General features: G+C 38.0%; 1 protein-coding gene across 1 annotated transcript in view; it reads right to left on the bottom strand.

Annotated features, from left to right (window-relative positions):
• Positions 1–26,940, bottom strand: part of LOC116860545 (lipoxygenase homology domain-containing protein 1-like) — a 156,296-nt gene that overhangs the window by 4,912 nt on the left and 124,444 nt on the right.

Here is a 26,940-nt window from a genome sequence, read left to right as displayed (position 1 = left end):
GGTGATGGCTTGAGGTGGTCACTGACCCAGACAGAGCCAGATGAGGTCCAGACCTGACATTATGTCTCTCTCATAGCCTTAGCCCCTGCAACTGTAGTTGAACCATAAGAACCTCTGAGATCACATTTAATCCCAGCTCCACCACTGACCCATGCTGTCTAACAGAAAAAGTCATTTCTCAAGGGTAAACAACCCTCTTAGAAGTAGAAAAAATAGGGGCACCTGAGTGTCTCAGTCAGTTAAGCATCTGCCTTTGGCTTAAGTCATGATCCTGGGGTCCTGAGATGAGAGGTTGAGCTCCAAGTCCAGCTCTCTGCTCAGTGAGGAATCTGCTTCTCCCTCTACCCCTCCCCTTCCCCCCTTGTGTGCACATGTGCTCTCTCTTTCTAATAAATAAGTAAAATCATTTTTAAAAATTAATAAATAATAAAAAGGTAGAAAAATGCTCTGTAACTAAGTAGTTCAGAAGTAAATTTAAGCAACTATAAAACAATTTGTATACACAATATGTGGTACTAAAAATTAATAACACACATGGAAAAATGGCTTGTCCTTCTGGTAGTACAGGAAGCTCACAGACAACATCCCCCTCAGTTTGCATTTGAAAGAACCATGCATTTATCACAAAATCTAGGGTCTTCTTGCTCTTTGTGTGTTGTATGTTCACCTGGATTTAGAAGAAACAATTACTGAACTGTGCGATTTCCAGTTCCCATAGAACTTCAAGATGCATCCCAGGGGTTGCTAAAATGTACTTCATACACCGACATTTGTTGTTGTTGTTTTTAATAGTAGTAGTAGTAGTAGTGGGGACTGTTGCTTATTATTTGCCAGTTATTACGCTGCGTGATTTGTCTTGATGATCTTTTTTAACCATCACCAATTAGATTGGACAAATTCTTATAATTTTATAGATAAGAAAGTGGAGGCTTGGAGATTTGAAATGGACTCTGATTCAAAGCTTTCAATTTCATGATAGCAGTTGCTAAAGAAGAATTCTATAGGAGGAACTCCAAAAGAGATTTTGTGTTCATTTTAGTCACCAAAGCAGGCACACCCCAGAATTTAGAAAATTGCCAATGTCTTTTAAATGCATTTCAATAGCCATAGGCTGTGAATAGCCCTCAGCTGCCCAGCCAAAGTGCCTCACTTCCCAGCTGCCTCTGCCTCCCAGGCTGGTGAACTCTCCACAAACTTCTCACCGGCTCTTGCTCCTTGGTGGCCATTTCACAAGAAGGCTCTCTTCACTTTATCTTCCCCTTAACATCTCAGCAAAAGGCTTCCAGAAGGAATGTCAAAACTGCCTGCCTCTCCTCCAATCACAGTGGATAAAGTGCCCCTCTCCCTTGAAGAAGCTAGTTCATCTTCTATTTAAGTCTCCAGCCTCCTGAATTTCCTCTGCCTCCTAGCCTTGGGAGCAGGCCCCACTATTTCCCAGGTGGCTTATTCTCATAACCTGACGGCTGCCATTTTGTCTCCCTTCAAACCCTGCTTTTCAGCTGTTTCAACAGAAACCATTCTAAAATAGAAATCTGATCATTGTGTATACTGCCCACAACTTTTTCAATACTCCTAACTATAGCACAAAGTCCAAAATCCTCAGAATGATGAGCAGTTCATAATCAGGCCCAGCTGAACTTGATGAGACTTCTCCCTCACATCCTAAATCCAGTCATACTAATCTGTTATGGTTCCCCAACTGCCCACATTCCTTCTCACCCCAGTGTTTCTGTGCACACTTGCTTCTGTACATAGAATGGCTTTCATCTGATACACTACCTTTCATACAATGCCCATCCTGCATTACATGACTCAGAACCTCTTCTGAGAAGGGGTCAGTGAGTCCCTGGTCTGGGTTAGGAGACCCTACTTTGTAATGCATGGCAACCTACCCATTCATGACTAAGACTTAGCACCTAATATGTGACTGACCTGATGGAAGGGATCATGTCCTATTCACCTTGGTTCTTCCACAAGCTTTCACAAGGCAGTCCTTAGGTTGTTTTTTGATTGATTAAATAAACAACTACGTGAAATGGGTATTTGTCGACATAAGTAATAAAACTAAATCAGTGCATCTGTCCCTAAAGCCTGATTGTGTCTTTATTGCTCCAGGCAATAGACCATTAAAAGAACACTGGATTTGCAGACAGAAAATCTGGGACCAAAATCTAGATCTACCATTTTACAACTGTTTGTCCATGAGAGATTTACATACCCACTTTAAGTATCCATTTCTTCATCCATAAAATAGCTCACATGGTTGTTGTGAAGATTAGATGAGATTATATATAAGAAAGGTGCAAAACTTTTTATAAGCTGCACAAATAATTCATATTTACATTAGCCATATTTACATATGAATATATCAATAAATATAAAAGTGATTAATATAATGTATTCCATTAAATTTGGAAATGTCCCCCTCTCTGAATCATATCATGCTTTATTTCTATACCAGTAAGATGGAAAATTCAGGAATACTAAGAGATAGAGACCAGTCATGAAGATTCATATGCTTTTTAATCCAAAGTAGATACAATGCTAAATTAAAATTATTTTTGCCATCTTTCTGAAGTTTTAAAACTTCAGTTGCCCAGTGGTCGTGAAACTCAGAGGTTGTTGACTTGGCAATTGGACAGAGAGGAGTGGTGGATGAATAAAAGAAGAGTAACCCACATCCCACAGCTGAGGATCCGTATCATGAGCCACCTTGTTCCTAAAATCATAGCAAGTGAGAAATGATGTTTAATCTTTGATTTCCCTTCCTAAATCCTATTATGATTTTTTTCTCTTCATTGGGGATAAAAAGAGATATTACTTCCTGAACTATATAAAGTAAGATGCTCCTCAAAAGAGCAAGCAAACAGAATTCCTAAACAAAAAAAGCTAACCGAGGGTATGAGGGAATTTCCAGCTCCTCCAAGCGCTTGCATGCAGATGACCCCCAAAAGTGACACACAGACCTTTGACCTCCTTGCAGTGATATTTCTTACGGTGATAATCATAGCACTGCTCTGGTTATGGTTGGGAGTTTAACAAAAAAAACCCTCTACCATCAAGGAGAGTATATAGTTTATATGTGAAGGTGTATTAGTGTGAATTAGTGTATATATTAGTGTGCTTATTTTGTGTGCATAGTGTGTATAATTAGTGTATATAGTGTATTAAATAATACAAGACTACATTAAAGCAGCATATCCATAAACACTTCTTTTTTTCCATAAACACTTATTAAAAGAAACTAAGTTCTGTGGGGGTTAAGGATAATGTGAAGATTAGGATACAATAAGAATAATTTCAAATGGAACCTAGTGGATGCTTCAGATAAATGAGGGTCATAAGCAGATGAATGGGAGTCTTCTGGATTCTGCATTTGAAACCTTCCCCAGGAAGCATAAGGTTTTTACAAAATCCTTCTATCTAAAATTCCAACAAGCTCTTCCTCTACACTAAATTCTCTGTGGAACTGGCAAGAAGCCTCTGGTTTCCAAGGCACCACCACCATCCCTCATCCTTAGAAGTACTCACTGTTGAGAAAGTCTCAATCATTTTAGTTAATTGAACGCAATCCCACTAACTCCACTGAAAAGCCTTTGGGGGTGAGGCCTCTGGATGAGTTTCATTTACCTTCAAAGTAATGGTGCCATAACATAAAAAACAACAAATCTACATTAGTTTGTTTTGTTTTGTTAAGCAATATAGAGATACAGCAGTGGTTTTTGACTGGGTGAGATTTTGCCCTCCCAGGGACATGTGGCAGCATCTGGAGACATTTTTGGTTGTCACAACTGGGGGTTGGTGAAGGTGCTACTGGAATCTAGTGTGTAGAGGCCATGGATATTGTTAAACATTCAACAATGCCTAGGACAGATCCCATGACAAAGAATTATACAGTCCCAAATGTCAAAGTGCTAAGGTCAAAAAATCCTGGGATAGAAAGATAAATATTTTATAATAGGTAATTCAATAATTAAACAGAATGATTTAGGTTAAGAGAGATACATTCATTCATAGATCTTATTTCCAGTTGTGTTTGTTTTTATTGTCACAATTTTTTCTACTATTAAAGTAATAAAATCATTTTAAAATTATTAAAGTATTAAAATGAGTAATAAACTTCAATTATGAAAGTATAAAGGTCAAAATTCCTGGATGGTCACAATGCATAAGCTCAGTCATACAGTAGCTAATCGCAGGACATGGTGAAAGACATACCTCAAGTGGGACAAGCCTGAGCTTGGATCACAAGACCTCCATTTATGTCCTGGCCCTGCTACTTCCTAGGTTTATGACCACGGATAGAAGTTCTACATGACCTGTGGTCTTCAGGTTTTCATTTGCAAAACTGGCATATTTCTTTCTTGCCAGGTTGCAGAATGAATGTTTTAGAACCAGGGTGCTTTATGTAATAAAGTGAGATAAAATTACCTTGTAGAAAAGAGAAATAGAAAGTTACTTTCCAAAGCAGAGCTTTCTCAAGTGTGGGTTACTATATCTAGGAATATTGAAAGACATATTCATCTGGAACATCTGAAATGCCCAGTTGGCAGTAAGAGAGGGTGATATGTGTGCCTGAGAGTCAGATACTTCTTTCCAAATCCATGTGCTAGCTCTGTGATGCAGGGAATCGCTTATTGTCAATTCAAAAAACTCAACTTCCTCAAAAGGGATAATCATATTATGTACTTCAGTGATGTACTGTATGGTGACTAACATAATACAATAAAAAATAATAATATTATTATCTACTTTGTTATGATATGAACATTAAAAGTGACGATCTATACCGAGTGCTCAATAAATGTTTACTGGTACAGATGGTGCTAGGAAGAAGAGGAGGATCACCATTATCACAGATATTAGTGATCAGAATTCTTAACTGTTATTTGGGATTATTTGTGGTTCCACCTCTCTAACATCCTCCTGGAGACTACATAAGGAAAACTTCAGCCAAATGCTCATTTCATTATCAGGAAGAGATTTCTATTCTAAATCCCTTACTCCTGCTCTACTAAGATGAGCTGACCAGGATTATTTGGGAAGACAGATAAAGGCCTCCTTTACCTCTCCTTCCCTAAGCCAACCTAAAGTAGCTTCTCCTGCTTCCTCTCTTCAGGGCTCTACCCTGAATTTTCTAGCTCATCATTGAAGAAGTCCATACACAAAAACACAATCCCTAACCTGGAGGGAATTCCAAAGCTATCCTCTCACCCCCCTCTTTCACTCATCTTATCCCTCCAGTAAAGCTCCCCAGTACTTCTAGTCTCCTGGATTCCTATCTATATAATTCTTGCATGCTTTCATTGAGGTGATTCCCATTCCAGTCTTCTGTAACACCAGGCAGAAGCACATAAGAAAAAGGACGTCCATTTCCCTAAAACAGCAGGGACTGCCCTAACCTCTCCACAGGTTTACCTGTTCCACTAAAGTCAAACCTATTCAGCCCTTCAGAGATGGCCCAATAGCCTTTTCCCTACCTGTCCTTCATGCCTATCTTTAATGCCAACCAGGACACCCAGTGGAGTCAGAGTCAGGTCCAAGTGGGGTGGAGGTAGGGCTACAACTGTGGCTGGGACACACTGGATCATGAAGGCAGATGGAGCAGCCACCCCCTTCTCAAGCTCCATATCATTCTTTCTTGCCCATTAGGACTGAAATTAAATCCAATTCATAACCAACAAAAATTACCATCATCTATGTTTATACTTTATTTTATGAAATATATTATGTAACCCTAAATTTAATCTTATCTTTTCTTGGAGGAGAAATGACATAAAACCAGTGTCAGTCCTTTCTGAGAACTGAACTTGTGGATAGTTGTCTCCTGCACCCAGGAAACAAAATAAAGATGTATATAAAAAATACATAAAGATGTATTAAGGTGAAGTTAAGAAAAATGCTTTTAGAATCCCACTCTGAAGTGTCATAAACCTTTGTTCCATAAAACAAAAAATGTGTATACTACGTCTATTCTTATTACATATTCGATTGAGACAATGTTTCTTAAAAAAATAATAAAAGCAAATAGTCACTGACATACTTTTTGAGTACTTGAAGTATTTATAGTATTATATTAGATCTGTTCCTGCAAGCAGGGGAGCAAGTACTGATGTCGTCATTAGTATTTCCTTCTTAGAGTTGTGAATATGAAAATAGAATGAGGTTTAAATGTGTTCTCAGCGAAGAAGGCTAAGCGTTCTTGCAAATCAGACACAAAGTAAGCTTGACTCTAAGCCTCCTTATTTCTGGTACTGTTCCTTGTGGTAACACCCTATTTGTTATAAGGACTGTACAAGAAGGATTAACTAAGGTATTTACAACAGACTGAGGGACTATCAAATACATGAATTATCTTTGGTTCAAATAAGCTGGCACAACTTTTAGAATGTTTCTATAAACTGCTGGAGTCTTTTGAGATTAAACATTTGACTGGAGATTTTGTGAGAAGAGAAAGCTGGTGCTTCCTGCTGTTCATTGAACTAGAAAATCCTCAAAAGCAACCATTTTTCCTACCGCATTTTAGAACTCACTCTTTCTCTTCTGTGGCTCTTTCTAGAACCCTGAAGTGAAGAACAAACTAAAAATGGAAAAGAACTGGAAATATTTACAAGATGCTTTAAACTTAAAAAAAAAGGGGGGGTGGGGGGAGAAAGAAAGAAAGAAAGAAAGAACAAAGAAAGAAAGAAAAGAAAAGAAAAGAAAGTAATTTCTTAACCGAGTTTAGCTCCCCCCCAGGACTGCCTAGAGCTCATATCAAGTAAGTTATCATATCTTATCAAGAAGTAGTAGTATAAAAATAACAAATGCACCTAAACCTATGACCCACTTCAATTCAAAGGCACAGAAGAATCAAGAAGTGTCAAGAGAGTTCCTATTCTATTTGAGCCATTTAATTCAAGTCACGTATGTAGCCCACACTGCAGAGGGAGTCTAATACTTGGAGAGAGAGCAGTGGGCCAAGAGTCAGGAGGAAGGCCTTTGGTCTTGACTGGGCTAAAGAAATAAAACAATCCAGAAAAAGTACAGAGTTCTGGTTTGGATAATTAGTCGGATGGTGACACCTCTACTCAGATGAGTAAGACTGAGGCAGAAGCAAGCTGGGTATGGAATGAAAAGCTCTGATTAAGCTTTGCCTCATTTCTCACTTGATATTCACAGCTTGTGAGATAGTCAGGGTAAGTATTTCTGAGTCCTCTATTACAACAGGGAAAAGTCTGAGAAAAAGCAAATAAAAGAATCTTTAGAAATCAAATATCTTTCAAGTTTTTGGACTCCACATCTAAGATTTCTTACTTCAACTTTAAATAGTCAAAGTCAATTCCAGAGAATAAAAAATAGAAACCCCAAGATTCGAAAATAATTTAGTTTTACATGATAGTATTTCCTAAAATAAATTTGTACCCTTAGGTTTTTCAATATTCAAAGTTAATTGCTATATGATTATGTTCAGTTATAGCCATCCTATTTTGGGGTTAAGCTAACTGTTACCTGGAATCAATTTAGTGACTTGGCTTAATATTTTACGCCAGTATTTAGGAAGTTAAATAGCACAACCAGTTAATGTGGCTGAGATAACAAGTTAGACCTCCAAAAAGGTATCTAAAGTATGATCAAGAGGAAAAAAATACTTTCATACTCTGAAGGATATAAAAATCTACCACAAGACTAACAGCCTCAAACTGCTAGAGCATCATGAAATGGGACGGCCAATCCCTGCTAAAAATCTAAATGTTAAGCAGAAAAGCATGTTTTCACCCATTTTAACTTGGAACACCAGGAATAATTTCAACAAATACTTGCTAAAAACACTTGGCTTTCCCAAAAATAGTATCCCGTAAGTGTTCTTATTGTTTATCACCAGAAACTATTGGCTATAAACAGTGCATCCTTATCAATGGAGGGAACCTTCATGGCATACACCCCAATAATGACACATTTTCAGATTTCACAGTCCATAGAAAATAGCCTTTGATTATGATAAAATTATTGGGGGGTTTTTTGAAAACAGTATTTCTTTTTGGCCTTCAGATTGGGGCATCATCTACTATACTTCTACTTATAGTAAAAAGACCCAAAGCCCTGACTTTTGCTTTAGCTCTCGTACAGAGCTGCCAAATGTGAGTACTATAAAAATGCCAGTATAGCTGAGAAAAAAAATGCACTGATATTAAGTTTCAAAACCAAATTTTATTTTAGGATAGATGTGGGAAAAGAAAAAGGGTGAGTTCCCAAAAATATTTCTTCAATGGAACATACTCTCATTCCCTTCTAAAACAAACAAAGTGCTTAAGGAATGACAGTATCTTTATCATATAAAATTTTCAGAATTTGTCTTAATTTCCTGAATGAATAGAAACAATTTTAGGAATGGCCTCAATAGAAACTAAAGTTCATTTGTTGAGCTCCCCCTGCTGATTTACAGTAGCAAAATATTTGTTATATCACAAGAAAACATTAACATAAGAACTCAAACTCATTCTCGGTTTCTTAGAAACCTAAAATTCCTGGATTACTTTAAGAAATTTTAACTAAGTAGTTAAAGTCTTTTTAGTTCAAAGACTAAAAATAGTTGACTACAAGAGACGTACGGTAGTATTTACAATGTCTGAAATAACACATCAGAGTTCAACACGGAGGTTATAACACCACAGTCAGGTTACCCCACCTTTCTGCTCAGAACCTGAGAGTTGGGAGAAATCAATTTAGCTCCATCAATAGATATTTTGAAAGACATATACAGTGAGAAAAGCATTTTCACTCGGGTAGATATGACAATTAAAATTAAAACTCTAAGAAGAACAAAACCATAGTCTGGTATATAGTTGAGTTAATTATGGGATAAACTCTTTAAAGACCAGTACTACATCTTGGGTGGACTTGCTCAAACTTCCAGCAGAGCCCCTTGCGTGTAGTGGGTGCTCTAACAGCACTTCATGAAGTACTTTGGATATAAATACAATTGCATATGCCTTTAGGCATCTGTTATTGTTTATTTTAGCACTCAAGTCCAAAAAAGACATACCTGTCACTCTCTTCCTCCCACTCAGACACATTGATATACAAAAGGAAAATTACCCTGGTCTTGATCTGTCCTAAAATATAGAGTTAATTTAACGAGGACTATACTAGTACTGGTTAAAAAAAGAAAAAAAAGGAAAAGTCGTTTAAGAAAAGGGAACTATTAAGAGGAATATATAGAAGATACAAAGATTACTAAATTGTTTCACTTGGCAATGCATGCAGTTGAATAAAACTTTATGTTGCACCAGGATAAACTTCCATTGCAATTGTGAAATACTGAGAAAACAGATAATGGTTAGGGTTTAATTATCAGACAGAGATGATAGTCATGCACACAGAATTCTTTGTACATGCACGAGTAGGAATGCAAGACACGATGATGGAAGATCTGTAGGTCAATGCATTTATCAACTGACTCTACCTAAACTAGGTCAAGCAACTTGTGTCTGACAAAATCCAAGCTATTTAAAGACCATTCAAACACAAAATACTTTAGCTTTGCAAATAGACACTTTCCCTTTCATTGAGGAAAAGTCATTGGACATATATATGTAGTTATGCACATTTCATGATCATCCACGGGCAGCACTCATTCCTGAAATAGGCAACTTCCAAGTACCTTTCCACTAACCATCTCTCCCTGCTCTGCCCTTACTCATCCCTCTCTCCTCTTCAAGGGCCTCTTCACAAAAGCTTCCTGGTACCTCTAGGGCATGTATTTTTCTTACTGGAAATCCATAGGTTTTAGGGCCTGTATATAGTTGGACCTTTAACTACCTTCTAATTATTGTATGGTTGCTACTTGATTTTGCTTCTCCACTCAGATTGAAAGCAGAACCTATGGTTTATTCTAGTCTGTATCATGGCGATGGCTAAGGCCAGACCTATAGTGAGTTCGCCATTTCCTCTCAGATAGACCATCATAATCCAACAGTTCACCTAGCTGCTTCTAGGTTAAAAGCAGTTCCTTGGGATTTCACATTGATCCCCTCTCCCAGAGGCTTGGAGATTTCAAAAGAGTGCATTAGCACATTGGATAGTCATTTTCAAATCATATAAATTATAGACCCCTATTTATTATTAACTATGATTGAATTCATACAAACATAAGTCATGCACCTCAGTGTACAGCTGTTGTATCACTGAAAGATGGCCTCTGCACATTCATCCTTACATCGCTCATTTCTTCACGGCAGACTAAGACACATTAGCGCAAAAGCCTGCTGGTGGCAAACTCAAATTTTCTAAGTTTAAAAGTAGCCCAAATGATTTTACCACACACACCCAAAAGATAGCCCAAACAAGCAAGTCTTCAGCCATTTAGAGCCTGCCTGCTTTGCATCTCCCACAAAAACCTCACCCAACAGCTGTTACTTATTGATAATATAGGGCCTTGTGATGAGGCCCCAAGCTGTTGCTGCTGCTGCTCTTTGGAGCTCTGTGACAGACTCCCCACTGTTCTGCTGACAAACCTAGACACATAAGCCCCCTCTCCTCAGATTTTGCTCTCCCCTGGGAGTTCCTTTACCCTCTTTCCTGAGTAGCAATTCCCACCCTAGGCTATGCAGAGACTCCTGCAATGAGGGGCATTTCCTGCATGCAAACCTGTCAAGGGCTTTCACAATAAAATTTGTGTGACCTACTGCTGCTGCCTCCAGGTCCTATCTTTTCCCTCGATTGTCTCCAAAATGCCTCAAATCCCTATAGTAATGCACAATATTCATCTCAAGGAATGTTAATAGATTTTACCTGAAAATATGGGTACCATGGTGATTTTAGTTTGGAAATGCTGTTAAAACAGTTTTCTTTACCACAGGGCATCTCAGATCCTTCACTACAGTTATATGTGCCTCAAATCTCCAAGAGAGGAATGAAAAAGTCAGTGTCTCACAAACTCATTTCACCACAGAACTATTTCCTGGGAGCATCTTTGAAAGCAGAAGCATGGTCAGTCTCTCATACAAGAAGAGGCCCCTGGGCTGCTATAGGTGGGCATTAGAAAGGAAAGTAATTTCTCTGTGTGTCTCATACAAATACTAGTACCTAAATGTCATTATCCATTAAAGGAAACTAGGGCTAGACAGAAGAAAGTATTAGGTGAGATTGAAATACCTTTTTCTGCCAAAAAAGTGAAGAAGTGTTCAGAGTATGGATGGTGACAGGAAAGGAAATAGAAAATAGGAATGTGAATGGTCTTCCACTAAACGAACGTAGGGTGATTTTAGCATCAAAATAAAGGATGATAAAAAAAGATTAAACACATCAAAAAAATAAGAATCCATTAAGTTCATGCTGGTACAAATTAAATAAAATTTTTAGGTTGGGGAAAAAAGAAAGTTCTACACTGCTATAGAATACCAAATAATAAATGGAGAAGTAATGGCATAATCAGAAAAATCCCCATTTGGCAAGCATTCTAGCAATAATTGATTCTGGCAAGGATCATCAATAGATACTAAAATTAGCGGGTGAAAATTTTATGAGAACAAAGTGTCTCCCCCCAGAATACTATTAATTAATCATTAATTAATAAGTACAAAATACATAGTATTTTACACTGAAGAATTGTGCTAGACACCATTCTAATTTACTCTAAGTGAGTGTCACCAGTCATGGGAAAAAGTGATACCATGTACCTCTAGACAGGAGGTACTGAATGGAATACCACCCCTTTTGTGGAATTTCTGCCAAAAATGAATAATTTGAATTTAATCATGACAAACACAAATTGAAAGCATCTTACAAAGTAATGGGCTTGTACTCTTCAAATATATCAAGGTTATGACAGACAAGGAAAGACAGAAGAATTCCACATCGAGATTAAGGAAACATGATAACTAAATATAATTCACTATCCTGGACTGGATTTTTGTTTGGGGGAAATAAACAATGAAAAAATTAATGGTCAGTAGGCAGTGTATCTGTAACTATCTCTCAAATGATTGAAAAACATGCACAGGTATACACACACACAGATATTTTAATAGAGAATGATAAAATAAATGGGGCACAATGTTAACTGGGTTCTGGGTAAAATTCACTCTTTATTCCATTCTCATAATATTTTTATAAATTTGAAAATAATTTAAAATGAAAAAAATTAAGTCATAGGAAAAGTCCTTTATTCCCCATCACTTTGATGATTTAATCATAGTTCTAATTGCTCAATTCATTTGTTGATTTGACTTATTTATTCTTCACAGAAACCTATGCCTCCAACCCAAGGGTAGATGATGCCTCCTTTAGTTCCAAGGACTGAGCACTCCCTCCTTGGAGTGCCATTCTTGGGGCTGTTTTCCATGCCCACTGGAGGAGCACCACATAGTGATATCGCTACCCCTCTGAATGGTCTCACTTAAAGGCCCCAGAGAAAGCACAAGTGGTGCTAGTGACTACAGGCCGATAAGGGGAGACTTGCTGGGGAGCTTCTTCCTAAAATGTCTTACTTATCTTTCCCAGTAACTCACAGGTACAGAATTCATAATTTTGCTAAAATTTGTGGGTTCCGTAGGTATTGCATTTTCCTCAAGCGTCACTTTCTGTTTCTCCTTTGAAACCTCTGAACGCTTCTGAATAGAGAAACTTTAAAGCCAACATATGGTTTCTTCCCATTCTCTACAACATTTGGCACTATGGAGGACATTTATTAGGTGCCCAGAAAATACTTCTTGTCTAACTGAATAGAACATACTTATCTGCTCTTGTACTAGAACACTAGTTTTCATTGCATTAGTTATGTGCTAAGAAATGCTGTAATATACATTTCAGTGAATTTAACATTTTCTCATTTACTTTCATTATACAATCAAGGATACAATAATAAAAATCACAGATAAGAATTAAGAAATATTTTTTAAGTTTTATTTTACTTTTTCAGTGTTCCAAGATTCATTGTTTTTGCACCACACCCACTGCTCCATGCAATACGTGCCCTTCTTAATACCCACCACCATGCATAGTATTTAAAGCTAGAAAGCAGAGATGTTTTAGAAATCAAACCATAGCATCTGACTCCACAATAATTATGCTTCCATACAGAAATCTCATGGCCTTTAAAAATTTAATTGCCACCTATTTTTGAAAAAAAACTTAAGGCCCAGTGATAGGGCTTAAGATCTCAGTAACATTATGTACCAACTGTACTCAAATAGAACTGTAATTTTAAAAAGAGCTCCATCCTTGGAGTCTAACACACAATAAGACCCTTACTAAGTGATCTTGGCCAAATCATTTGTTTACTGAGCCTCCATTTTCTCATCTAGATAAATGGATACTCATGGTACCTAAATCAAAGAGTTGCTTATGTAATAAAAATATTGTTGTATTTGGAAGGCAGTTAGCACATGGTAAGAACTTAGAAAACACATTATTATTGCCATTGTTACTGCCATGATGTAAATAAAATATAAAAAATAAAGAAAAGGCAGGATTCCAAAGTATATATATAGCATGATTCAATTTCATTAAAGGGGTGAGATATACATAAATGTGTGTATATATGTGTATGTGTAAATATGCATATATATAATATATTCATATATTTACATGTATAAATATATAATATATACATTTATATACAAACGTGTGTGTGTGTGTGTGTGTGTGTGTGTATGTGTATGTAGAGAGAAAGAAAGTCAATTAAAGAGAATGATTCGTAGAAAAGACTGGAAGAAAGTGAACAACCCCAGTGGTCATCAAATTATCAATGAGTAACAACTCATATTTTTCTTATACTTGACTTTTTCTTCAGATCTTCTTCCATAAACACAGATTACCTTTGTAAGTATAACTATAAAAACGCTATTTTTAAGAACCTCACAAAGATGAACCCTATTTGTTTAGAATGTTTTAACTACAAAAATTGTGTTAACATTATTTAAAACAATTGATAAAATACGTTATCTTTCTTATTGCTTTAAAAAGCCTACTTCCTTCTTTTCATAATAGAGTAAATATTAAACACAAAATAAAAACCATTACCCTCTGTAAGCTCTACTCAGGCTGCTTGCTAGTCCCATCATTCCCTAGCCTGATTTTATATATTTTTCCAATGTTTCTTATTTCAACCTGAATGACATGAAAATAAGAAACAATTAGCAGAGTATTTAAAATTAAGCACATTAAAAAATTCATTTTCTTCTCCTTATTTAATGCATTTTTTTTGTTGTTGTTAATAATTGGAAAGCTCTCAGGGAACCTCTCAGAGTCTAGCAATGAAGTCTTCTCAAGAAGCCACTAGTGGACTCCACAGACAGAATATGAAACAGAAAAATCACGAGACTTGACTAAAAATATGCAGAAGGAGTCAGATGAAAGAATAAGATAAAGAACATACATATGCTCAGCTCTCTGATTACCACACATTTCTCACGGGAAGCCAGCATCTTCTGAGCTGCACCCAAAGATGGGCTCTTATTTTAAAAAGAAAAAAAAAAAGCAATTTTCATCAAAGCTAAATATAGTTATTTCTACAAGCTTAAGGAAAAGTACCAGTGAGTCTAGAACTTGCTTCTACTCTGAAAATCCTCTCTTGTTTGATTATAAACTACAACATAGACGTTCAAAGTTCAAGGACAAGAAACAAACCTACCCACAGACTATATATATTTGGTTAGTTTTGGAAATGTCCCAAGAGTATTTCTTTTTTTTTTTTTTATAATATCATGTGAAGTTTTATTTTATTCTTTTGTAAATTATAATTTTGTTTAATAAAATATTACAATAACAATGATAATACTACCCAACTTGAGGTGAAGCTGTTACTTTTATCTATAATAATTTTATTGTATGGAATTTATCCACTACATATTTTACATTCTTGAAAATGCATATTTTTTTTCTCTTTTTTTTTTAATTTTATTTTTTATAAACATATAGTATATTTTTTTCCCCCAGGTATACAGGTCTGTGACTCGCCAGGTTTACACACTTCACAGCACTCACCATAGCACATACCCTCCCCAATGTCCATAATAACCCCACCCCCCTCTCCCAACCCCCCTCCCCCCAGCAACCCTCAGTTTGTTTTGTGAGATTAAGAGTCACTTATGGTTTATCTCCCTCCCAATCCCATCTTGCTTCATTTACTCTTCTCCTACGCCCTTAACCCCCATGTTGCATCTCCTCTCCCTCATATCAGGGAGATCATATGATAGTTGTCCTTCTCCGATTGACTTATTTCGCTAAGCATGAAACCCTCTAGTTCCATCCACGTCGTCGCAAATGGCAAGATTTCATTTCTTTTGATGGCTGCTTAGTATTCCATTGTGTATATATACCACCTCTTCTTTATCCATTCGTCTGTTGATGGACATCTAGGTTCTTTCCATAGTTTGGCTATTGTAGACATTGCTGCTATAAACATTCGGGTGCATGTGCCCCTTCGGATCACTACGTTTGTATCTTTAGGGTAAATACCCAGCAGTGCAATTGCTGGGTCATAGGGTAGTTCTATTTTCAACATTTTGAGGAAACTCCATGCTGTTTTCCAGAGTGGTTGCACCAGCTTGCATTCCCACCATCAGTGTAGGAGGGTTCCCCTTTCTCCGCATCCTCGCCAGCATCTGTCATTTCCTGACTTGTTAATTTTAACCATTCTGACTGGTGTGAGGTGATATCTCATTGTGGCTTTGATTTGTATTTCCCTGATGCCGAGTGATATGGAGCACTTTTTCATGTGTCTGTTGGCCATCTGGATGTCTTCTTTGCAGAAATGTCTGTTCATGTCTTCTGCCCATTTCTTGATTGGATTATTTGTTCTTTGGGTGTTGAGTTTGCTAACTTCTTTATAGATTTAGGATACTAGCCCTTTATCTGATATGTCGTTTGCAAATATCTTCTCCCATTCTGTCAGTTGTCTTTTGATTTTGTTCACTGTTTCCTTTGCTGTGCAAAAGCTTTTGATCTTGATAAAATCCCAATAGTTCATTTTTGCCCTTGCTTCCCTTACCTTTGGCGATGTTCCTAGGAAGATGTTGCTGCGGCTGAGGTCGAAGAGGTTGCTGCCTGTGTTCTCCTCAAGGATTTTGATGGATTCCTTTCTCACATTGAGGTCCTTCATCCATTTTGAGTCTATTTTCGTGTGAGGTGTAAGGAAATGATCCAATTTCATTTTTCTGCATGTGGCTGTCCAATTTTCCCAACACCATTTAATGAAGAGGCTGTCTTTTTTCCATTGGACATTCTTTCCTGCTTTGTCAAAGATTAGTTGACCATAGAGTTGAGGGTCTATTTCTGGGCTCTCTATTCTGTTCCATTGATCTATGTGTCTGTTTTTGTGCCAGTACCATGCTGTCTTGATGATGACAGCTTTGTAGTAGAGCTTGAAGTCCGGAATTGTGATGCCACCAACTTTGGCTTTCTTTTTCAATATTCCTTTGGCTATTTGCGGTCTTTTCTGGTTCCATATAAATTTTAGGATTATTTGTTCCATTTCTTTGAAAAAAATGAATGGTACTTTGATAGGAATTGCATTAAATGTGTAGATTGCTTTAGGTAGCATAGACATTTTCACAATATTTATTCTTCCAATCCAGGAGCATGGAACATTTTTCCATTTCTTTGTGTCTTCCTCAATTTCTTTCATGAGTACTTTATAGTTTTCTGTGTATAGATTCTTAGTCTCTTTGGTTAGGTTTATTCCTAGGTATCTTATAGTTTTGGGTTCAATGGTAAATGGGATGGACTCTTTAATTTCTCTTTCTTCTGTCTTGTTGTTGGTGTAGAGAAATGCAACTGATTTCTGTGCATTGATTTTATATCCTGACACTTTACTGAATTCCTGTACAAGTTCTAGCAGTTTTGGAGTGGAGTCTTTTGGCTTTTCCATATATAGTATCATATCATCTGCGAAGAGTGATAGTTTGACTTCTTCTTTGCCGATTTGGATGCCTTTAATTTCTTTTTGTTGTCTGATTGCTGAGGCTATGACTTCTAGTACTATGTTAAATAGCAGTGGTGATAACGGACATCCCTGCCGTGTTCCTGACCTTAGCGGAAAAGCTCTCAGTTTTTCTCCATTGAGAATGATATTTGTGGTGGGTTTTTCATAGATGGCTTTGATAATACTGAGGTATGTGCCCTCTATCCCTACACTTTGAAGAGTTTTGATCAGGAAGGGATGCTGTACTTTGTCAAATGCTTTTTCAGCATCTATGCAGAGTATCATATGGTTCTTGTTCTTTCTTTTATTAATGTGTTGTATCACATTGATTTATTTGCGGATGTTGAACCAAACTTGCAGCCCTGGAATAAATCCCACTTGGTTGTGGTGAATAATCCTTTTAATGTACTGTTGAATCCTATTGGCTAGTATTTTGGTGAGAATTTTTGCATCTGTGTTCATCAAGGATATTGGTCTGTAGTTCTCTTTTTTGATGGGATCCTTGTCTGCTTTTGGGATCAAGGTGATGCTGGCCTCATAAAATGAGTTTGGAAGTTTTCCTTCCATTTCTATTTTTTGGAACAGTCTCAGGAGAATAGGAATTAGTTCTTCCTTAAATGTTTGGTAGAATTCCCCCAGGAAGCCATCTGGCCCTGGGCTTTTGTTTGTTTGGAGATTTTTGATGACTGTTTCAATCTCCTTACTGGTTATAGGTCTGTTCAGGCTTTCTATTTCTTCCTGGTTCAGTTGTGGTAGTTTATATGTCTCTGGGAATGCATCCATTTCTTCCAGATTGTCAAATTTGTAGGCATAAAGTTGCTCATAGTATGTTCTTATAATTGTCTGTATTTCTTTGGTGTTAGTTGTGATCTCTCCTCTTTCATTCATGATTTTATTTATTTGGGTCCTTTCTCTTTTCTTTTTGATAAGTCTGGCCAGGGTTTATCAATCTTATTAATTCTTTCAAAGAACCAGCTCCTAGTTTCGTTGATTTGTTCTATTGTTTTTTTGGTTCTATTTCATTGATTTCTGCTCTGATCTTTATGATTTCTCTTCTCCTGCTGGGTTTAGGGTTTCTTTCTTGTTCTTTCTCCAGCTCCTTTAGGTGCAGAGTTAGGTTGTGTACCTGAGACCTTTCTTGTTTCTTGAGAAAGGCTTGTACCGCTATATATTTTCCTCTCAGGACTGCCTTTGCTGTGTCCCACAGATTTTGAACCATTGTGTTTTCATTATCATTTGTTTCCATGAATTTTTTCAATTCTTCTTTAATTTCCTGGTTGACCCATTCATTTCTTAGAAGGATGCTGTTTAGTCTCCATGTATTTGGGTTCTTTCCAACTTTCTTCTTGTGATTGAGTTCTAGCTTCAGAGCATTGTGGTCTGAAAATATGCAGGGAATGATCCCAATCTTTTGATACCGGTTGAGACCTGATTTAGGACCCAGGATGTGATCTATTCTGGAGAATGTTCCATGTGCACTAGAGAAGACTGTGTATTCTGTTGCTTTCGGATGAAATGTTCTGAATATATCTGTGATATCCATCTGGTCCAGTGTGTCATTTAAGGCCTTTATTTCCTTGTTGATCTTTGGCTTGGATGATCTGTCCATTTCAGTGAGGGGTGTTAAAGTCCCCTACTATTATTGTATTTTGTTGATGTGTTTCTTTGATTTTGCTATTAATTGGTTTATATAGTTGGCTGCTCCCATGTTAGGGGCATAGATATTTACAATTGTTAGATCTTCTTGTTGGTCAGATCCTTTGAGTATGATATAGTGTCCTTCCTCATCTCTTATTACAGTCTTTGGCTTAAAATCTAATTGATCTGATATAAGGATTCCCACTCCTGCTTTCTTCTGATGTCCATTAGCATGGTAAATTGTTTTCCACCCCCTCACCTTAAATCTGGAGGTGTCTTTGGGTTTAAAATGAGTTTCTTATAGGAAACATATAGATGGGTTTTGTTTTTTTATCCATTCTGATACCCTGTGTCTTTTGATTGGGGCATTTAGCCCGTTAACATTCAGGGTAACTATTGAGAGATATGAATTTAGTGCCATTGTATTGCCTGTAAGGTGACTGTTATTGTATATTGTTTCTGTTCCTTTCTGATCTACTACTTTTAGGGTCTCTCTTTGCTTAGAGGACCCCTTTCAATATTTCCTGTAGAGTTGGCTTGGTGTTTCCAAATTCTTTCAGTTTTTGTTTGTCCTGGAAGCTTTTAATCTCTCCTTCTATTTTCAATGATAGCCTAGCTGGATATAGTATTCTTGGCTGCATGTTTTTCTCATTTAGTACTCTGAATATTATCATGCCAGCTCTTTCTGGCCTGCCAGGTGTCTGTGGATAAGTCTGCTGCCAATCTAATATTTTTACCATTATATGTTACAGACTTCTTTTCCCGGGCTGCTTTCAGGATTTTCTCTTTGTCACTAAGACTTGTAAATTTTACTATTAGGTGACGGGGTGTGGACCTATTCTTATTGATTTTGAGGGGGGTTCTCTGAACCTCCTGGATTTTGATGCTTGTTCCCTTTGCCATATTGGGGAAATTCTCTCCAATAATTCTCTCCAATATACCTTCTGCTCCCCTCTCTCTTTCTTCTTCTTCTGGAATCCCAATTATTCTAATGTTGTTTTGTCTTATGGTGTCACTTATCTCTCGAATTCTCCCCTCATGGTCCAGTAGCTGTTTGTCCCTCTTTTGCTCAGCTTCTTTATTCTCTGTCATTTGGTCTTCTATATCGCTAATTCTTTCTTCTGCCTCATTTATCCTAGCAGTGAGAGCCTCCATTTTTTATTGCACCTCATTAATAGCTTTTTTATTTCAACTTGATGAGATTTTAGTTCTTTTATTTCTCCAGAAAGGGCTTTTATATCTCCTGAGAGGGTTTCTCTAATATCTTCCATGCCTTTTTCGAGCCCAGCTAGAACCTTGAGAATCATCATTCTGAACTCTATATCTGACATATTACCAATGTCTGTATTGATTAGGTCCCTAGCCTTCGGTACTGCCTCTTGTTCTTTTTTTTTGTGGTGAAAATTTCTGCCTTGTCATTTTGTCCAGATAAGAGTATATGAAGGAACAAGTAAAATACTAAAAGCATGGCAACGACCCCAGGAAAATATGCTTTAGCCAAATCAGACGAGATCCCAAATTGTGAGGGGGGAAAGGGGGATATCAAGAGGTTCAGAAAAAAAAAAAAAGAAAAAGAAACAAATAAAAAAAGAAAACCAATAATGAAAAAATATAAAAAGGAAAAAATACATATATTTAGTAGATAAACTAGTTAAAAAACGTTAAAAAAGGGTAAAAGTTAAAAAATTTTAGCAGAAGAAGAGAAAAAAAAATTGAAAAAGAAAAAAAATTTAAATTAACTGCAAGGCTAAAGAATCATGGGGAGAAAGCCATGAGTTCCGTGCTTTGCTTTCTCCTCCTCTGGAATTCCGCTGCTCTCCTTGGCATTGAAACTGCACTCCTTGGTAGGTGAACTTGGTCCTTGCTGGGTTTCTTGTTGATCTTCTGGGGGAGGGGCCTGTTGTAGTGATTCTCAAGTGTCTTTGCCCCAGGCAGAGTTGCACCGTCCTTACCAGGGGCCGGGCTGAGTAATCCACTCGGGTTTGCTTTCGGGAGCTTTTGTTCCCTGAGCGCTTTCCGTAGAGTTCCGGAGAACAGGAATGAAGATGGCGGCCTCCCAGTCTCTGGCCCATAGGAGCCGAGAGTCTGGGGCCCCACTCCTCAGTGCGCCCTCAGAGAACTGCGCCCAATTGCTCCCGTCACCCTGGCCTCTGGCCGCGCTCCGAGCTGACCGAGCCTGCAAGCGGTTCAAGGTAAACCCGAGCTTAGAGATCACTCCTTGGCTCTGTCTTGCAGCCGGCTTCCCCATTCTAATACCTGTAAGCTCTGCGACACTCAAACACCCCCGATCCTTCTGTGACCCTGCGGGACCTGAGGCCACGCTGACCCCGCGTGGGCTTCACCCCGGTTAAGCCTCTGGAGTGATGTCCCTCAGCGGAACAGACTTTTAAAAGTCCTGATTTTGTGCTCCGTTGCTCCGCCGCTTGCCGGGAGCCAGCCCCTCCCCCCGTGGTCTATCTTCCCGTCCCTTTGGATTCACTTCTCCGCCAGTCCTACCTTTCAGAAAGTGGTTGATTTTCTGTTTCTAGAATTGCTGTTCTTCTTCTCTTCGATCTCCCGTTGGATTTGTAGGTGTTTGCAATCTTTAGATAAGCTATCTAGCTGATCTCCCGCTACCTGAAGTAGTCTCAGCCTGCTACTTCTCCGCCATCTTGACTCCTCCCCCCAAGAGTATTTCTTAATCCAGGTAGCATTAGAGAGAATTGGCTTAGGAGTCATTTTGAATTCAATTGGTGTCCTGGCTATAGCAACCTGAATAAAATATGGTATTGTAAAACTCTGGATCTCAATTTCTTCATCTGTGGGATGGATATAATGTCGATTGCATACAATTTTCAATTTAACTAAATAAACGTTTCTTTAGCACAAAAATGTAAGCACTATGCAAGGCACAAGGTTTGCAAAGATAAAAATGATGACATAGTCCCTATTGTAGAGAAATGTATAATCTGGTAAGGGAGATAGATTTATAACCAAACATTTTCAGTATAATAAAGTATGTCCTAGGACACTGAACTGTGAGGATTAAAAAAGGTAGTGTATCACCTTGCTATTTAATAGCTTGAGTAATATCCATTATCACTATTTCTACTACATGTACTCATCTATCTCCACAGACTAGAGATATAAATATAGATAGGCACTTTGATATTATATTTGACATATATCATTGCCTATAAACTATACCGCAAAAGAGCTGGGAGAGTCAGATGACCCAAAAATCATCAGAATTCCTCTTGGATACCCATTTCCCATGCTTAGAAATTCTCTCTCTTTTTTTAAGATTTTATTTATATATTTTAGAGCTAGAGACAGAGAGCAGGGGGAGAAGCAGAGGAAGAGGGACAAGGAGACTCTTCACTGAGCCCTGAGGCCCACACAGAGCTCAATACCAGAACACTGACATCATGCCCTGAGCTAAAATCAAGAGTCAGACACTCAACCAACCGAGCCACCCAGGTGCCCCCAAAATTCTCTTTTTTTTTAAGGGTGCACCACCACCACTACTTTCCCCCATAAACTGTAGCAGTTAGACCAACTACCTGATGGGGCTATTATATCACCAGGTCAAGAAGGACTATGCTGGCATTGACTGGAAAAGAGGAAAAGAGGCTGTTAAATCCCCACAACACTTCCCTCCCCCTCCACTTTCTTATTCCCAGAGCTGATCTTGGCGGCAGAATGCAGAAGCTCTTCCCACTAGAGGAAGTAAGAAGTTATCCTGCCTTGTGGGCCTAATTTCTCTCCGAAAGTTAAGTCAGCCTTTAGTTATCTTTTCGGAAGTGTAAACTTTCTCTTGCCACACATTCTAAGTGAGAAAATAAAGGGCTAATGGAACAGTCAGGTTATAGCCTATGTGACTTCATGACTGTCCTCCTGTTATTTCTGGAGAATGTAACTGCCATGCAATGAGCGCAGCTATGTGCCAGCCAGAAAGCAACATATATGGTCTCTTCAATCTGTACATAGTCCTGTGAAGAATAAAGATCTTTCAAGACTCAAAGAGGCTAAGTAATTTATCTAAGGATACATGGCAGGATATACAGATCCAAAAGTAGGATTCAAACCCAAGCCTGTTTGACCAGAAATGCTACACTGTCCTCAAAAAGAAAAAGAAAAAAAAAAGTTAGGTGTTCACTTTGGGATTGGAAGGCAGGAAAAGAGAATAAAAGACTAATGCAGAAGTTGCAGATGATACCACTGAAGAAGAATATGGGAGTCAATGGCCACAAGAGTGAGAGTGCACGGGGATGAGCTGCCTTGTCCTGACTGAAGGTTTTCAGATTACCAAGAGGCCCATTGCTCCCTAGAACCCTAGACCAGTGCTTCGCAAACTTTAGCATATACACAGATTACCTGGGGATCTTGTTAAAATATAGGTTCTGATTCAGTAGATCTAAGATTCCACATGTCTAAGCAGCTGGCCTAGGTCTACAAGGCCTTAGACTCCAAAGGGGCATTCATACCCATCCCTGAGTCTCTGCCACTAAAATAATTGCTTGGAGCTGGAGACCCTGATCTCACTTCACAGTAAGTAGAAGCTAGATGCTAAAAACAAACATGTTGATGCTATTGACTGAGAGAGAGAGAGAGCTTAGTAACTGCAACATCTACAGCTGGTAGAGCACTTCCCATCTACCAGGGGCAGTGTGTGAGGCACACATTCCCAAACATTTTTTATAACCAGCCTTTTAAGTGAGTATTGTTACCTGCCTCTCACTCCTTACTAAGAAGGAAATTAAAGATTAATGAATATAAGCAATCTTTTCATGGTCACAGAACTAATGAGTGGTCAATCTGGTTTTGAACCTCGTCTTCATGATCCAAGGCCTCTGTTCTTCACTAATTTAATACATTTCTAATATGTCAATAAATTTTTTAAATGTATATATATTTTCTCTCTCTTATAAATTGCAGACTACCCTGAAATTTAGGAGAAAAAAATAGATATCGTTGCCTCCATCCTATATATAAAAATAATGCTGACCTGAAGAAAATAATTGGCATAGCCAAGGTCACATGCTAGGTCTCTAATCCAGCTCAGCAGACTTGCAGTCCTGTGCTACAAATGGGATTCTCAGTCTTGGTTGCACTTTAGAGTCACTTGGGGAGCTTCTAAAAGCCTCAAAGTCCAGGCTGCTCCCTAAACAAAATAAGCCAGAATCTCTGGAGGTGGAACTGGGCATCAGTAATTTTCAAAGCTCCCAGGTGATTGTATGTGCAATCAAGACTGAGAATCTACATCATTCACTATAAGACTGGAACATGAGTAAATGTTTCCAGAAAAACACTGACAGGATTTGTCAGCACATACACACACATGCCACAGGTATATTATGGGTAATAATAGACTTTTGTGAGGATAACCAAGGTATCAAACCGCACGAGCCTCTGAGTTCTAAACTATCGTCTTCAAATAATGTTTTTAAATACATGTGTTATATAAGGTATGACTGTCTGTGCATGGAGACAACATGCTCCTTCCTGACTGCATGACTGCTTTTCTTCACTGCAGGTTTAATGATTGTAAAAGTGAAATGGCAGGCTGAGGTCTGAAGATGTGGAAACCACTTTGGGATTCGTGTTTGCTAGGTACTGCAGCCTAAAACAGCCTTGGCTTCCTGTTGACTTGAGTTGGCCTCAATCATTCGCTATTCTCTATACAGCCTTAGGTTACAAAAGGAATATTCTCCGAGGAGAACAACTGCTGTTTAACAGTGTACTCTGTGGGGCTGAGGGTGAATTAGTGAAGTGGAATGTAATTGTCCTAATTAAAATTTGTCCAAAGCCCTGAGGGACTAGGAGAGGCAACCAATGATACTCAAAATAGTTCAGCCCAGTGTTCTCTGTTGCTAAGAAGAGAGATATTCAAATGGGCATGGACAAAAGCTTCAAAATACGGCATCTGAAGATGCCAAGAAAATGATCTCACACTCATACTGCTTAGGTAAGCAACATATCATATACTTGTATATGCGACAATACAAAAGAAGGGTTTTCACTACCAGAAGAATTTCCAAATGGCTTATATAGTCTGGTTATAATTTGATTTGAGGTTGATGGTTTATGGGGCCAGTTTCAAACCAATAGCCTAAAACTAATTGCCTTTAAAGAAAGCAATTTTCTTCTATAGCTTTCTTTGCTTATAAAAGATATGTGAAGAAAAAAATTGGTTTCCTGTGATGATTACAATGGGCATTAGGATAACTTGTGGGGATTTTAGCAGACCAGAGATTTATTTTATATAGGACACATCCATTCCTGCACACACACACATACACACACACAACACCCTTCTGTATTATAGAAATAAATTTGGGACATTCAAAAGACAATATTACTGCCAACATTATTTACCCGAAATTCATCCTTCTCTCTTGGAAGGAAAAGTTGCTCTGGGCTGTCCCTGCTAAAACTTATTAGTCCAGTGACTCCTTCATCTCCATATACTCAGAGCGTGACATTGGCTTGAGTCCCTGTATTTTCCATCAGCCCTAACACCTTCCATTCATCTTCTGAGAGAAGAGTCTTATGCTTTGGGAAGGTCTGATTTCTTTGATGGGGGAAAAAAGGCATTAGTGGCAGATCAGATGCAACATCAGGGTGACAGAATCCTTTGTCACATGGAGCCCAAGGACATCAAAACAGAGGAGGGGAGGGGCAGGGCAGGGAAGCACTGAACTGCTAAAACTCCAGGGAGTTGATTTGAGCTTGTCTCCTCACTGCAAGGTTCTGGTCAACTGAAACTGAACTACTGAAGTAAATTAAATTAGGACGATAAACATCTGAAATACCTGGCAATCTTTCACCTGTCCTTAATACCACAACATGGATGTGTGCTAGAATTTGTTGTTCTGCCTCCATAGATTCTTCATAAAGTTACCTTCCTGGCTTACAGAATTTTAGACAGAACAACTACAGTGTAAAGTAATAACCCAAAAAATGGAATTAAAACGTTTTCAAATGAGATGTAAAAATGGCAAACCAAGGTAAGAGAAAAAATTTTCTGAGCTATTTCTGAAAAAACAAACAAACAAACAAACAAACAAAAAACTATTGGAGAAGGCAATGAAAGGATTTAAAGCTAAAGGTAGAATTTCACAAATGCAAATGGTTTCTGAGGTGCTTAGAGCAGGTTAGGCTGTGAGGAATGGGACTTTGCAGCAGCAGAGTTTCACAAGGCAGCCCCTATCAGCCAGCAGTTCCCAGATGGCCACTCCACATTTGTAAGAAAGGTTTATGAAGTTCCCAACTATAATTGTTGTCTTCTTTCCACTCTCTTTATCCTGTTCCCTCATCTAAGGAGAGGCTGTGGCAGGCACTGCTGACAGCCTCTCCCAAGCTATTCTGTGCTGTTGTCTGGACTAATTCTTAGCTGAAATTTCCACATAGAAACATCCCATACTTAGATAATGAAGTCAATTTTCTTATGACAACTGGTTAAAAGTTCCTTGAAGACATGACTTCTTTAGCTCTTCCTACCTTGGATTCTGTGGTTTGAAACTATAGGCAACCCAAGGCAGCACCTAGGACCTTATCAACACAACATCAACAATGATGACAACAAACCCAGCAAATAACTCTACTAATCCCCATCATCTGTAGTTTTTCTTCCCATGGCTTCAGTTACCTGTGGTCAACTAAGGTTAGAAAGTAGATGTCTGGTCAGATGGTCAATAGTAACCTAACACTAGGCGACCATGCTGACGTCACTCACCTCGCTTGACCTCATCACATAGGAATTTTATTACCTCACATCATCACAAGAAGGGTGAGTATGGGGAGTACAATACAATATTTTCAGAGAGAGAGAAACAACATTCATATAACTATGAATTACAGTGTATTTTTATAATTATTCTATTTTATTATTATTATTAATCTCTTACTGTACCTAATTTATAGGTTAAAGCTATCATAGGTATGTATGTATGGAAAAAAATCACATGTAAGTTTTGGTACTATCTGTGCTTTTAGGCATTGCTGGGGGTCTTGGAACATACCCCCACAAGTAAAGAGGGTCTATTATAATTATTTCCTGCTATAATGAACAAATTTTAAAATAAAAATTATACAAAAAACTGTAAATACTGAGAAAGAAATGGACTTCATTTTTTTAAGGTTGCCACCTCTTTACTTTCTTGGGCAACTTCTGTCATTGCAACAGCAGCCATTTTCCCATCAACCATAATAATAATCACCATTTATTAAGCTGCTACTACAAGCTAGGCTCTGTGTTGGATGTTTCATATTCGTTTCTCACTCCATGAGGTGAGTTAAGTCATGATACCCATTTTAATATGGGGAAAAGAGTTAAGCAACATGCCCAAATCATATAATAAGTATATGATACTTATACAATCATATAATAAGAGAGAATGACTAACTCCAAAGCC

The sequence above is a fragment of the Lontra canadensis genome, unplaced genomic scaffold (assembly GCF_010015895.1).
Source record: "Lontra canadensis isolate GAN:19392208 unplaced genomic scaffold, GSC_riverotter_1.0 scaffold177, whole genome shotgun sequence".
Lineage (NCBI taxonomy): Eukaryota > Metazoa > Chordata > Mammalia > Carnivora > Mustelidae > Lontra > Lontra canadensis.
This window is presented reverse-complemented; position numbering and strand designations above follow the sequence as displayed.